This window comes from Pinus tabuliformis, chromosome 8 (genome assembly GCF_031772625.1).
Source record: "Pinus tabuliformis cultivar Carrire ecotype Pingquan chromosome 8, CPIR1, whole genome shotgun sequence".
Taxonomy (NCBI): domain Eukaryota; kingdom Viridiplantae; phylum Streptophyta; class Pinopsida; order Pinales; family Pinaceae; genus Pinus; species Pinus tabuliformis.
In genome coordinates, this window is record NC_142294.1 from 1,979,022,144 (window position 1) to 1,979,037,227 (window position 15,084).

Here is a 15,084-nt window from a genome sequence, read left to right on the forward strand (position 1 = left end):
TCCGGCAGGGGAGCAACAGAGCGGAAGAAAAAATTGGACACATTTCTGACCAGAAAGCAGTAAGATGGGTAAAGCTGTGGATGAGAGTAAAATGGAGAACATGTTGGTAGGGGAGCAGCGGAGAACATCTGGCAGGGGAGCAACAGATAGCGGAAGACGTCTGGCCGGGGCCCAACAGTAGGGAGCGCAACAACACCACCATTATGGATTGGATTATACATAGGAAGGCATTATGGAGTGGATTATACACCGGAGACATTTAGTGTTTATGAAGTAGTTAGCATTAGTTCAATTCACATATAATTTTGCAACTTATATCCTAAGTTTATAGAAAAACTATAGATGGGAAACTGTGGTGCCTGCAATAAGACATCGAATTAAATTGGCCAATAAAAATTCAAATTTATTATTTATTTATATGTTAAGTAGAATGATAGTATAGTGGTAGAAAATATAAAAGTCAAATTGAGATTAATATCAGTCAAGCCCATAAAAGTCAAATGCACAGAAAGAAAAAAATTGGGCAAACATAAGCAACTTCTGGTTTAACTATCTAAGAGGGATAAACTTCGTTACGATGATTTAATTGGTCAATGTATCCGTGGGCAAAAAAACCTGTTTATCTATTTGAAATATCCTATACATCTCCTGTTTCTTAGGAGGTTCATTAAAATACGGTGATGGTAGAATCTTCTGTTCCTCTTCAGATGAATTAGAAAGGATACTCCCATCTATCTTCGTTTCCAATTATGTTTTTTAAACTTTCGGTTACAAACCAATCTTGAATACGATGAAACATTTCCGGGTTTTTATTGGAAAAGATTTCGGATAATAAATCATCTTGATAAGATCGAGTTTGAATAAAGACCCGGATTTTAACTTAAACCCTTTTAAAACACTCATCAAAGTTGTTTTCTTCTGTGAATCGGATCTATTTAAAAAAGGAATCATGGTGGTATTACCGAAGAACGCCTCTATCATAAAAAATTTGCTTCCCACTCTGATCAGTTGGGGACAATCTTTCTGTAAATCTCTGGTAATCTGTTCCATGTGGCTTGGCAATCTGTTCCATGTGGCTTGGCAAGGCAATTTTAAAGCATGGGTACGCGATCCCTTACATGTAAGTCAAACGACGTGGCGATCGCTTTAGTCTACGCAGAGACTAATAAGTTAATAGCACTGTACCAATAGTTCAATAATATACGTAATTCATATTGACACTTGTAGTCTTAATCAACATCATATTAATAACATATGTTTCGTATTTAAATGAATTAAAAATTTATACCCATTATCGTAGCTAATAGTTTCATATAGGAGTGGTGGTAGACATTAAGCCTCTTCTTTCTGTGCCTAATAAATTAGGCGAAGGAAAAAACATTTGTTTTTTTCTCAAAAATTGCATATTTTTCTAATAAACTAACCATATAACAGCTTTAGAGTTTTGTAGAAGCTTAGACAAATCTTCAGTGTCAAAATGTAACTAATATTTTCATCCCTTTTCCTATAACACTCTGATTTCTAACTAATGACATTCAATAATTAAGTGGTTCTCATTTTTGTGTATGAGAAAAAGGGCAAATCTTCTCATATCAAAGTCATAAAACATCTTATCTGTAATTCAATAATTAAGTGGTTCTCATTTCGTGTACGAGAAAAAGAGCATTTTTTCTCCTATCAAATGCATAAAAGATCTCATCTCTGTACAAATATCGACAAATCTCGATTATCAATTAATGTGCCAAGGGCCCAAAATACCTGACGTTGGTCTCTAAAATTTCCATGGATAGTCTTAGCCCTCCAGGTCACTAGCCCACTTTCTAAATTTTCAATCGATACTGATTTTGCACACTTTCCATAACCGCCCGACTGTTTACATATTTATATTGCACTAATTATCATAATGCTACAAATATCCAATATCACATCTTACAATACACCTCAAGAAACCGATCTAAGGGGACTACACTTGTTAAAAAAAATTCAAAGGAAGTTTGGCCTCAGAGATTCTTCAGTAGTCCATTTTTAAACAAAGAAGTTTCAATTCCTCAACTTACTTTAAGCTTTAAAATCTAATCTTAGAATAACAGCTAAAATATTCGCTAAAATGCTACTATGTTTAGAATCAAATAATCAGGTAAATTGATCACACTAGCTATAATTACCATCACCTATTATTTGCTTTATCTAATCAGTATGGCCTACTGTAAGAATAGCCATACCATTGCCTTTTTATTTGTGTTTTGTTACCTTAAAGTCGGAAATAACATTCAAAGCGATTGGAAACTACAACCCACCTCTTTTTCCATTGTATCTGATCAAATATTCGTCGGTACTGACAGAGATATTAATCCTCCGGTGGTTGGAAGAATACCATTACTTCTGCTAAGTTTTTGTAAATAAGAATCGACCAGAATGCACTTGACGATGCAGTGCTCTCCTTACAGTGATGAGAAAATATGAAATTTCAAGCACCATCAATAAGCCTCTCCATTCCAACAATGATTTATGCTCCCATAAATAGCTTCAATAGAAGGCGGTTTCTCCCCACATAGCATAAATTGATAGTGTGAAGAATTAAATCCTTGCTGTATAGCATATGCAACCAAGTTGATCACAGAAGAGTCATGCCAATAGAAGCCTAATTTGATGACATAAAAGAACAGACAAAGAGTTATCTCCTCCATCAGTCTCATCTGTAACAAAGACGCGTCACAATCACCCTGTCAAACAAAAAACCGTTACACGCGCGGAGGAAAGCCCACCGCCAAAACCAAAGAAAAATGAATTTTATTACTTGTGGACCGACCCCGCGAGCTCACCCAACGGAGTAAGATCCTTGATAGCTATACATCACTTTGTACATTACAAGAGTAAACAGGAAAAATCCGCCAAAAAACACATGGGACAGACTACTAACATATATAATCTGTTCCAATACCAGATCAAGTCTTCTTACAGATAATCTTTATGTAGTGCTCTCCTTACAGTGATGAGAAAATATAAAGCATCGGAGCAGTCTCTCCGTTCCAACAACGATACAAAGACTGCAAAGAGATCCATCTCCCATCAACAGCTTCAGTAGAAGGCAGTTCTCCCCACATAACATAGATGGATACTATGTGAAGAATTAATTCCTTGTTGTAAAGGCAGCCAAGTTGGTCACAGAAGTCATGTCAATAGCAGCTTAATTTGCTGACATAAATAACAGACAAAGTTATCTCCTCCTTCAATCTCATCTGTCAAAGGCACATCACAATCAGACCATCAAACAAAAAAAACCATAACACACGTGCAGGGGTAAAGCCCCCCGCCAAAACCAAAAAAAGGAATTTTATTACTTGTGGACCGACCCCGCGAGCGCACCCAACGGAGTAAGATCCTTCACAACTACATCACTAAAATAAATAGGCAAACGCCCACAAAAAATACCACATGGGACAGCCTAGTAACACATATAATCTGTCCCAATAACACATCAAGTGTTTTTTTACATAACTTATCCTGATGATCTCCTTAGAGATGAGAAAATATAAAGTTTCAAGCAGCATCAATGCATCAATAAGTCTCTCCGATCCAAAAACGATACAAAGATCGAGAAGAGGTCCATCTCCCATAAATAATAGCTTCAATAGAAGGCAGTTCCCCCCACATAACATAAACTGATACTCTGTGAATATCCAAATCCCCGCTATACATCCAGCTATATTGGTCACAGACTTCATGTCAATAGCGTTTGATGGCATAAAGAACAGACAGACTTATCTCCTCCATCAGCCTCATCTGTAACAAAGACACATCACAATCACACCGTCAAACAGAAAACCATAAAACACGCGCGGGGGTAAAACCCCGCCAAAACCCCAAAAAAAAGGAATTTTATTACTTGTGGACCGACTCCGCGAGCGCACCCAACGGAGTAAGATCCTTGATAGCTACATTACAAAAATAAGTAGGCAAAAGCCCACAAAATATACATGGAACAGACTAGTTAAGTATATAATCTGTCGCAAGACCACATCAAGTCCTTTTACAGAATTTATCTTGTTTGAAGCCAGACAAATCCAAATCACGTCTGGGATTAAAATCAGAGTGTATAATTCCTAATAGAATTTAGCAAAAAAACCACTCTCCCGGAAACTATGACAACTATATGTCGCAATGAAAATAGCAGCCTCGTAAACTTATATATGGCAATTTGAAACTCTGACAGCCTCGTAAGCTTATATATGGCAATTTGAAACTCTGACAGCCTCGTAAACTTATATATGGCAATTTGAAACTCTGACATCATGCTACGCTCGGTTGCCCGAGCATCCGCCTGCATATTGTGTTTTTCAGGGTTCATTAAAAAGCCTGAGTTGCCTACACAGTGCATACAACAAGCAAAAACCTATCAGCACATTAAATATTTAAAACAAACTACAAGTAGTCATATTTATAAAATGAATTTACTAAAAACAAAATGCAGTCTATGAAGTTAAAAGATATCAATCGGGGAAAAAACATACAAATGTGCATTTCACCCAACAATAGCATCCATAAAAATAAATGTTACTAGATAAATTTCAGAAATTTCTAAGCGAGCAAGTTATAACAGGAAGACTAACTAGATATTTGCATTGATATACGATCAACAACTGTCACGATCTATAAATATAGATATTTAATATAAACAATTAATGTTACCAACGTGAAATTTTCTGCTGGTTTGCTCATAATTACAAATCCAAACAATTAGGGCCCTTGCAACAACTCAATGCAAACATATATTGCGAATTTGCAAATTTTACAACCTAAAATATGTTCCAACAAATATGATCGTAGCACAACAATTCAGAAAGGACGAAAAGTTCGTCATACCATAAACGATAAACTTTCATGTGTAAACTAAATATAGAATATACAAACTTACTCAATTCGTGTCGCAATAATTAAAAAATCAAGAATCAGAAAGCAGTTGACAAAAGCATACTTTTAAAAAGAATATGCATGGAAATGGAAAAGGCGTTGTCTTTAGTGCGATTTTTTGGACTTTCCAGTGCCGGAATTTGGCGGAAATTTTTGAGGTGAAATCTTAATTTGTGTTATTTAAACTGATTTTTTGACTGTATATATGGATTCAGCGCCCTGAAAATCCCCTAAGGCACTTTGATTGTGCAGGGGTTACCCATCAAACTTGTGATTTCAATAAATTCCTATCAAATTTTAGAGAAATTAACCCATCAAAAAAGTTTCAAAAAATCGCACCCATGAAAAATACTACCACACTCAATCAACCAAATGTAATAGACAATTCCATGGCAATAGTCCACAGCACAAATTTTTAACATATAAGTTCGAAACAAATGTAATCTGTATAGAAAATAATTTGGACAACGAAAAACAAAAAATTACCTTACCAAAACGGACGTTTTATTTTCATATGTTTTCATACATTATATACAAGACTTACTCAGTGAGAATCACAGCAGTTTATATGAATTTAGAAATAGAAATCAATTGACGAAACCTTACCTTGAAAAAAAATACAACTGATCAACAGAATATGAGATAATTGTCCAAACCCAAATCTTAAAATATACGTTTGCATTTTTCAGTTTCACCATGCAATGACTCCTGTCATTATAACCAACATTAGAACAGCTCGAAGCTTGGAAGCTGTTGTCATTTACATTAAGGAATATAATTTTCATTTACAAGAAGGAAGATATATAGCTGGATGGATATTAGCATAGATTTATTTAAAAATATAAATCATCTTAACTTGGATTTTGGCCCAAATCTCTCCAATACTTGAGGAATTTTACAACATCTAGAGGGAACTATCACTTATTTAATCCTCTTTATGTTAAAATAAATTTATGCCAGTTATATTTATATTAATTTTATTTATTTATAACCCATGGGACCTTGTTATGAAATAGTATGTAGGGTTCAAATCCCATGGATGAATCCAAATAAAGATAATTATTTATAATTTTATTAATTTCCAAAAGACTATAATCTCAAATAAAATACTACATTACTAGTTTTTCAAATAAATATGATAATAATAAAAAAAAACTATACGTTTAATCGAATGATTAAAAGATTACTAATAATAAGACCCTATGAGCTATAACAGAGCTACATCTATATTAATTTCTAAATAATCAATCGATTTTAAGAGAAACTATATTAATTTCTAAATAATCAATCGATTTTAAGAGAAACTATATTAATTTCTAAATAATCAATCGATTTTAAGAGAAACTATGCTTTTAATTTTATTTCATTAACATCATAAACATACCCGACACATCTATTCAACTCCAGCGCTTCGCTTTCTCTAATGCAATCAAAAGGAAACGGAAGAAAAATAGTTTTTTATAATTTATTAGTAGTTTCTGGTGGGGCTAGTCGGCGCCCTGGGGGCACCCTCTACAAGGTTTAAACGACATCCAAGGATCGAGAACATTCCCCGTGTCCTTGTCCTTTGGATGATCCAGGGGCAAAAAACAGCCATTATGAATCTCCTTTATATATATATATATGTGGCAGCCTTAGCCATGATGTAAACCCTAATGTTTTCAGCCACCACCCCGTTTCTAGGAGACTTTCAATCTCAGAACTCTTTCTTATCTGAAACCCCTTTTCTTGCACATATGGTAAATCAGGAAGAACTTTTGCAGCAGGGTTCTTCATGCAACAAAGCGCTAAGGTCATTATGCTAGATCTCTCAAACGTTTCAGTCTTCATGAGCTCAAGGGCACCTTTAGTATGCAAGTGAAAGCTATCAATCTTGTTTATTCACTTGCAGCCAAAAATTAATTCAAGATCAAATAGGAATCTCATTTGTCTTTGTGTGGCTTCTACATAAAAGTAGTAAACTTCAAGAAAGGAACTTGCTCAGAAATTACAATATATCCACAGATGCTTCAATCTTCCTAGTTTCAAGATTAAACAGTGGAACCAAAGGCCAAGGTGTGCTCTCTTCTTTTCAATCTCGATCTCTTAAGGATGTCAGGGATCTCACAACTCACTCCCAAAGACCTCTTAGGGCGAACCTTTGTTGTGAAACAAGCAAAAGATAATCCAACAATTGAAGTGGATAATCCCCTATCTGACCTTTCTTGCAATATATAAGCAATACGCCATTATTTGTAATTTTAGTGGGTTTTGGCCATTGGCACTTGCACTCCAGTAATGGGTGCATCAAACTTGGTCCCTGGTCAAGAATTTGTATTTTTGTTCAAAAGATTTCTTTATGGTATATTTCCATAATCTAGAGGATCATCAAAAGGTTTATTATGATCAAAGACTTTGATTTTGAGGCCACTGTTGGCTCTCATTTTAACAATGGTTTCTTGAATTTGATCCTTTATCCATGACAACTTTGGGCACTCCAATTTGGATAAGACTCCCTAATATGCTCATTCATTTACTACATTAAGATGTCTTAAGCTAGTGTGGGAAACTCATTCGACCATTTCATTAAGATAGGCACAAACAAGCTTGAGTGGCGTATCGTAACCTTTGTTTGTGTAAGTGTTGAAATATATCTCAACAAAGGGTTGCCTAACCACATCCTCACAAATTGGAATGGTCTAGTTTATTTGCAGCCAGTGCAAATTACGAAAACACAACTTTCCGCTACAAGATCTGTCAACAACTAGGTTATCTCTAGAATGACTGCCCTTCTTCCCAAGGGCTCCCCTCTCCAAATGCCAAAAAAAAGAATAGGGATTGGCAAAATTGTAATGTCCCCATTTTTATTTTCCTCTACAATACAACCAAGATGGGTTTCCAGGGTATGTGATGGTCAGGCCACAAGACCAAGATTACATCATCAAGAGTCCCAAAAGAATTTTGAGGAGTTTTTGTGGGTTCCAACGGCATTCGCTTGGCATATTCCATCATCCACATAGCTTTCCTCTTGTTTCATTGCATTTTGACAACTTTCAAAAAATAGCATTATTATGGGGCCTAACTTAATTAATTATGCTAAAAGTGGCATTCCAAGAAAATTATTTGATGGAACACCTCAATGTAATAGCTCGTTGGAAGCGAAATGAGAATATCTACAGGATGGGATACTAAGAAGTGACTCCAATTGTAACGTCCTCGGTTGTACAGCGCGGTTGGGCGCCGGGCGCGCGTGCGGGCGAGAGGCGAGTTGGGCCGCACGGAGGTTGTGTGATGGAGCTGCGACAGGCATGCGACATAACTTGCGACGAAGACATGCGATAATGGATATGCGATGACACTTATACACCGGTTTGAGCGTGGAGCAATACACTTGGAGGCCGACGACGATGGAGGGCGGGCCGACTCATGTGTGGGCGCTTGAACATGGTCAAGGGGTGTGCGCACAAGGTTGGGTGGTCCGCTGGGCAGCCCCGCCCACACACATTGCGATGGGTATATATTGCTGCACGTTGGGAGGCATTTGAACCATCGCAAGTCATTCGATCATACATCTTCGCTCATGTAGAGAGGCGCAGATCTGCAAGTGCGCAAGTCTAAAGGAAAAGGCGCAGATTTAAGGATGCGCCCGTTCTTGGGCAGTCGTGCACGGTGAAGCACGGTTGTGGGTAAAGGTGCGGGCAGGAGCGCCCGGCGGTCGGGTGAGGGCGTACACGGGTGTGTGGCGCCCGACGGACGGTTGAGGCGTGCACGGGTGGTGCGCCCGATGATCGGGTGAGGCATGCACGGCGAACGTGTAGCGCCCGTTTGTGCGAAGTCTTGGCGTGGGTGTCTTGGTGGCTCGGGTGAGCGCCCGCCCATCGTGCAAGTGTGCACGAAGGTGACCAAAGGTTGGAACCGGAGGTCGTAGAGTTGAACAGACGGTACTATGTGCTGTTCACACGATTTGGGCATTTGTCAAAAGTTGGCAAGTGGGACTGCGTGTGGGCAGGTGTACACGGTTTGGGCGTTTGCGACCAAACAAAGGGCAAACCGGCGAAGACGTGCAACGAGGTGAACGACAGGTTGGTGAGTCATGCGGCGCCCATGCGGAGGTGCCGACGAACTGGGCAACCGAGTTTGCTGAAGTTGGAAATTTGGCTAAGTATAATTTGGGGTTTCCCAAGGACTTAGTATGTACTTTGTAAAAGTGGAAAAATTATATATATTGATATTCGGGCAAACTCATATTACAGGGAGTTGCCCCTCCCTTTATACTGTTGTGTATTTATCTTGTATAATGTTGTTGATAATGAATGAATATGGGTGTTCATTGGTATAAAGGTTAAACATAATAATACTTGATTGCGAAACACAAACTAAGTAGGAAAAAGTGAATTAGGCGTAGTCCACAAACATAAGTATTGGTGGAAAGAAAGTGTTCGGTGGTGTCGCACCTCGCTATAAGCGGTTGAAAGACTACCGCAGGTGTAGGGGAGTGACAGTTGGTATCAGAGCTTGGTTAGAGCTGGTGTTAGAGCAGGGTTGATCGTGACGAAGTGCAGGTGTGGGTACACTTGGAAACTTGGTGAAGCTGGTGAATGATAAAACAGGTTTAGCAGAGGTGAAGCTCAGTGCTTGGACCAAGCTTAACGACAAGGCATGGCAGGTTTGGAAGAATGCAAAGCAAAGCTCTTGCTTACCTTATACAGGTTGAAGCGGATAAAAGAAGAAAATCCCCGAATTCGAAAGAAACTTGAAGTCTTGGAAAAAAATGTTGAAGACGAACTTCTTCAACTTGGTTGGACAATGGAGCAAGATGAAGTTGCAGATTGTGCTGACAAGGAAGAGGAAGCCGTGATGATTGAGAATGTTGCAGATGTGACAACGATGGAGGATGAACTTGAGGATGATCAAGTTGGACCAGGATCGTGCAGTTTGCAGACATGGATGAATGAGGATACTCATATGGAGGAGCCTCATGATGATGATGTAAGTATTGTTGATACTTGTGTTTCACTTGAGCATTTGGTAGATGGACCGTATGCAGGGAAGGGCAAAATCAGTTTGTCAATGCAAGGGAGCATCTCACATGGATGTATATGATGAGACCTTGTATGGAGAAGCAAGGATTGTTGATTGTTGCAAGACTTGTTGGGGTTGTCTGTGACCTTATGGTAGAAGGTACAAAGGCCCGTGACAAGGGAGGAACATGATGATCATTGTGGAGAATTGGGTCATGCTTTAGCCACATGCAGAATTGGCTAAGTGCCCGGCATGACTCATGGACAGGTTGAAGGGCACACACTTGGGGTACGATGATGCTTGGGTGGACTTCTCATGGCCTAGACCAAGAGCAACTCTTGGTGGAACCTTCAGTGGAGGAGCTATGATGGAAGGGACTCGTGAGGATGATGATATGCTTGGGTGGCCGAGTTCACTAAACGGAAGATTGCAGCTTGGATGAGGATGACCGGTTGTTGTGATGGGTCTACTTGGTTGGACTACATGGGCAACTTAGTCATGGACATCAGGTTGGAGACATGGAGCATGGCAGTCTTATGCAGGGACATTATGCGGGAGCACTTGTAAAGGTGTCACTTATGGACATCCAATGAGGAGTGCCAAAGCAGGGATGTCGTGCAGGTGGATTTGCTGATGTGACATGGAGACTTATTACTTATGAGCCGATGGAGAGGTTGTGCACTCTTGTACAACAAGGCCATGGACTTGGATGGAGTTGTGAGCAGACTATGGAGCATTTCTACTACATGGAGAGCTGAGGCATCTTGCAGAGACCTTTGGGCCGAGACTTGTATGCTTGCTGAGATGTTGGTTGGAGATGACTCAAGGAGCTCATGATGACATGAGATTGTTGTGACTTTTGGTGACTTCATATATGGTGGACTTGGGGACACTTTGGAGCAATGGAGTTACAACGATGATGATGCCTTGGTGGCAACACTTGGGCATGGGTTGAGCCGAGACTCAACTACTTTTGACACATGGGAGCTGATTGATCTATGATCATGGGCAGTGCATGGATAGATGAGACAAGTGCATACTTGTTTCTATGACAGACTTTAGGGATGACACATTGTAGATATGATGGAGGTTGCTTCATGGACTTGGATGTGGCACACCAAGTGTTGGAGATTGATGAGATGATCTCTTCATATTGAGGAGATACACACATGGATGATGTTGGTATAGATGTGGCTAATTTCATGCAGAATATTGACACCAAACATCATGGACAGCGTGTTGCAGATGAGATGAGAACTACTTCATGGACCTGAGCATGGCTTACACTTGTATGGAGATGGATTCTTGAACGAGTTGAGGATGTGACGGGATGTTTTGAGAAACAACTGATGGTGGCATGAGGATGTGCATTCTCATGGTTTGAGCGTGACAGTTGGATTAGCTACCCAACTAGTTCAGACATGGGGGACGTCAGTGTACAGAGATGTGTTAGCATTTGTTGGAGTATCATGGCAGCAGTTCAGATGACGATGACACTTGATGAGGTCGACACGAGATGTTGCAGTGAGCATGTAGCTTGAAATGGAGGGACCAACCTTCCATGATGAGGAGCAGCATGTGGAGATTGTGACAGGATGGTCGATGGTCATGGATTGAGATGATCTCTGATGTATGACATACCGACGAGGTGTATATATTTGTATGGTTATCATGGTGACAGATGGTTGCCGAGGCGAGACATGATGGAGACGGTGGTTCTAGATATGTTGCAGAGAGGTTTGCAGTATGTGGAGGAGTTGACATCATGGATATTTATGATCTTGGTGGATGGCTACCAGGATGATATGTTGGCGAGGACGACAACGATTTTAGGTGGAGGAGGATGTAACGTCCTTGGTTGTACAACGCAGTTGGGCACCGAGCACGCACGCGGGCGAGAGGCGAGTTGGGCCGCACGAAGGTTGTGCGATGGAGCTGCGACAGACGTGCGACATAACTTGCGACGAAGACATGTGATAATGGATATGCGATGACACTTATACACCGGTTTGAGTGTGGAACAATCACTTGGAGGCCGACGACGATGGAGGTCGGGCCGACTCATGTGTGGGCGCTTGAACATGGTCAAGGGGTGTGCGCACAAGGTTGGGTGGTCGGCTGGGCAGCCCCACCCACACACATTGCGATGGGTATATATTGCTGCATGTTGGGAGGCATTTGAACCATCGCAAGTCATTCGCTCATACATCTTCGCTCATGTAGAGAGGCGCAGATCTGCAAGTGCGCAAGTCTAAAGGAAAAGGCGCAGATTTAAGGATGTGCCCGTTCTTGGGCGGTCGTGCACGGTGAAGCGCGGTTGTGGGTGAAGGTGCGGGCAGGAGCGCCCGACGGTCGAGTGAGGGCGTACACGGGTGTGTGGCACCTGACGAATGGTTGAGGCGTGCACGGGTGGTGCGCCCGATGATCGGGTGAGGCATGCACGGTGAACGTGTAGCGCTCGTTTGTGCGAAGTCTTGGCATGGGTGTCTTGGTGGCTCGGGTGAGCGCCCGCCCATCGTGCAAGTGTGCACGAAGGTGAACGAAGGTTGGAACTGGAGGTCGTAGAGTTGGGCAGGCGGTACTACGTGTTGTTCACACGATTTGGGCATTTGTCAAGAGTTGGAAAGTGCGATTGCGTGTGGGCAGGTGTACACTGTTTGGGCGTTTGCGACCAAACGAAGGGCGAACCGGCGAAGACGTGCGACAAGGTGAACGACGGGTTGATAAGTCGTGCGGCGACCATGCGGAGGTGCCGACGAGCTGGGCAACCGAGTTTGCCGAAGTTGGAAATTTGGCTAAGTATAATTTGGGGTTTCCCAAGGACTTAGTCTGTACTTTGTAAAGGTGGAAAAATTATATATATTGATATTCGGGCAGACTCATATTACAGGGAGTTGCCCCTCCCTTTATACTGTTGTGCATTTCTCTTGTATAATGTTGTTGATAATGAATGAGTATGGGTGTTCATTGGTATAAAGGTTAAACACAATAATACTTGGTTGCAAAACACAAACTAAGTAGGAAAAAGTGAGTTAGGCGTAGTCCACGAACATAAGTATTGGTGGAAAGAAAGTGTTCGGTGGTGCCGCACCTCGCTATAAGCGGTTGAAAGACTACCGCAGGTGTAGGGGCGTGACACCTGTGGTCAAAAAGAGTATTGTGAGCGATTTCCCATTTTCTTAATTAAAAATGACTTTTATTAGTCATTTAATTAAGGAAAAATAATTAATTGAAAGAAAAGGACCAAAAGTGACAAAATAAAATTAAAGTCACTTAAGATCAAGTCAATGGAGGAGCTTCTAGAATTATAATAAAATAGTAAAATAAGATACTTCTAAAGGCATGGAGATCTATCCATAAGTCTATAAAAGAGGAGGAGGAGGTCCATTTGAAGACATCTTGTAGTGAGAGTGGGCGAATACCCAACTCGTCCATTGGTGGATTCATTTGGATTCATTCAAAATACAAAGGAGTTTCAAGAATACTAGCTTATTTTTGGAGGACCAGTTTCAAGTTGTGGAAAATATTTGTGGGAGGCCATTCTCTCAGCCATTTCCAAGATTTGCATGTATTCTCTATCCTAATAAAATAAGGCTGAGTTTTGTTGCATGTGCATTTTGTCTATTCTTGAGTTGCAGTTAATATTTCCAGTGTTTATCGTTGATTTTGTGATTTGATTTGCATAAATTGCTTGTGAAATTAACACTGTCAAATTCTGAAACAAAATTCCACAAATTTAAAATTTGGAACATTACAAAAACCCCAAAGCTCCAAAAGGATATAAGAACTTTTTAGCCACATACAAGACAACATGCAACAACAAATAGCTTATGTGAGCAAATCAAATCCTTCAATATTAGTTGAGCCACTCAGAGTACCATCTCAGATCCAAGCCTTCGATGTTAATGAAAAAGGCACAGCTATGATGTTATAAAGAAGCAACCAATATCGTAGACCCTACAAAAATGGCATTGACTCAAGGAACTCCCCAGATTGAATTGATGTTTGTAAAAATGTAACTAAAAAAACTTTGAGAAAACTCCTTGTAATTGTGCTGGCAACGTCATCTCAAATTAGCTTGTATGTTCATTTTCAATTTGAACAGATTCTCTCACATCCAAGTTTCTTAATTGGTATGTAAGCATAGTTTAGTTTGTCTTTTCTTTTTAAATTTGGTAGGACATTCCATAAAATTAACCAATCTAAATTTCTCAGTTTTCATGTAATTTGCTAATCAAGAGATAATTAAATCTTTAATTCACCCATCTTAGAAACTTGGGCGTATGCCTCCCTTTAAAAACATGGGAGTGTACCTCCCCTCCATGCCATCCCACCATCCTAAAAGCTAGGACTAAATAAATTTATAATTTATATCACTTTCTAAATAATATCTTAAAAACATGGGAGTGTGCCTCCCTTTAAAAACATATGGGAGTGTAGCTCCCCTCCGCCCCATTCCACCATCCTCAAAGCTAGCAGTAAATAAATTTATAATTTATATCACTTTCTAAATAATAACTCTGTTTTTAAACTTTCACCAATAAAAATTATTTATCTATAACTTTATTAATTAGTAAACATCCAATTTTTCTTTCATACACGGAAAATAACTTTTTATTCTATTTGATTAAAATCATAAACATACTAGACAAATCACTCTATATCTCCGTTGCATATCTTCCAATCCAAGTTGTAAAGTAATTGGCTTTTTTCAGATCAATATTTTTACACCGAAAGGTGCTTTAAAATATGGCATAGATTATCCCTTAACATCATATTAAAAATATATAATATTTTATTAAATATAAATATTTAATTTTTATTAAAAATTATAACATGAATATGTAAAAATGGTAAAAGACAGAATTAAACAACAATTCTACTTTACTAAAGCTCTACTTTATAATCAGTTATATTTTATAAATAACTTTACATAACAATCAACTACCTATAGACATCCCTCAACCTATGCGACCGACATCCGCCTCTCTACGCCATGGAAACCCTGTATTAACCTGAAATACCCTGTATTCGCCTGAAATACCCTGTTTTCGCCTGGAAACCCTGTTTTCGCCTGGAAACCCTGTTTTCGCCTTGAAACATGTATTTGCCTGTATACAATCTCGATAGACACCGGAAACACGTATACGAGGACGCCAGGGGACATGGTAA

General features: G+C 39.6%; 1 long non-coding RNA gene across 18 annotated transcripts in view; it reads right to left on the reverse strand.

Annotated features, from left to right (window-relative positions):
• The window catches only part of LOC149244377 (uncharacterized), a 36,718-nt gene that overhangs the window by 20,712 nt on the left and 922 nt on the right, over window positions 1-15,084 (reverse strand). For 15 of the 18 annotated variants that reach the window (XR_016246731.1, XR_016246729.1, XR_016246730.1 and 12 more), the window contains exons 2-3: window positions 2,921-4,365; window positions 2,298-2,723 (exon numbers count right to left, since the gene is read on the reverse strand). This is a non-coding gene — a long non-coding RNA (uncharacterized LOC149244377). Of the gene's footprint in view, window positions 1-2,297; window positions 2,724-2,920; window positions 4,366-5,517; window positions 5,620-15,084 lie in introns of all 18 variants that reach the window. The other 3 variants (XR_016246744.1, XR_016246746.1, XR_016246745.1) reach the window with 3 other exon arrangements.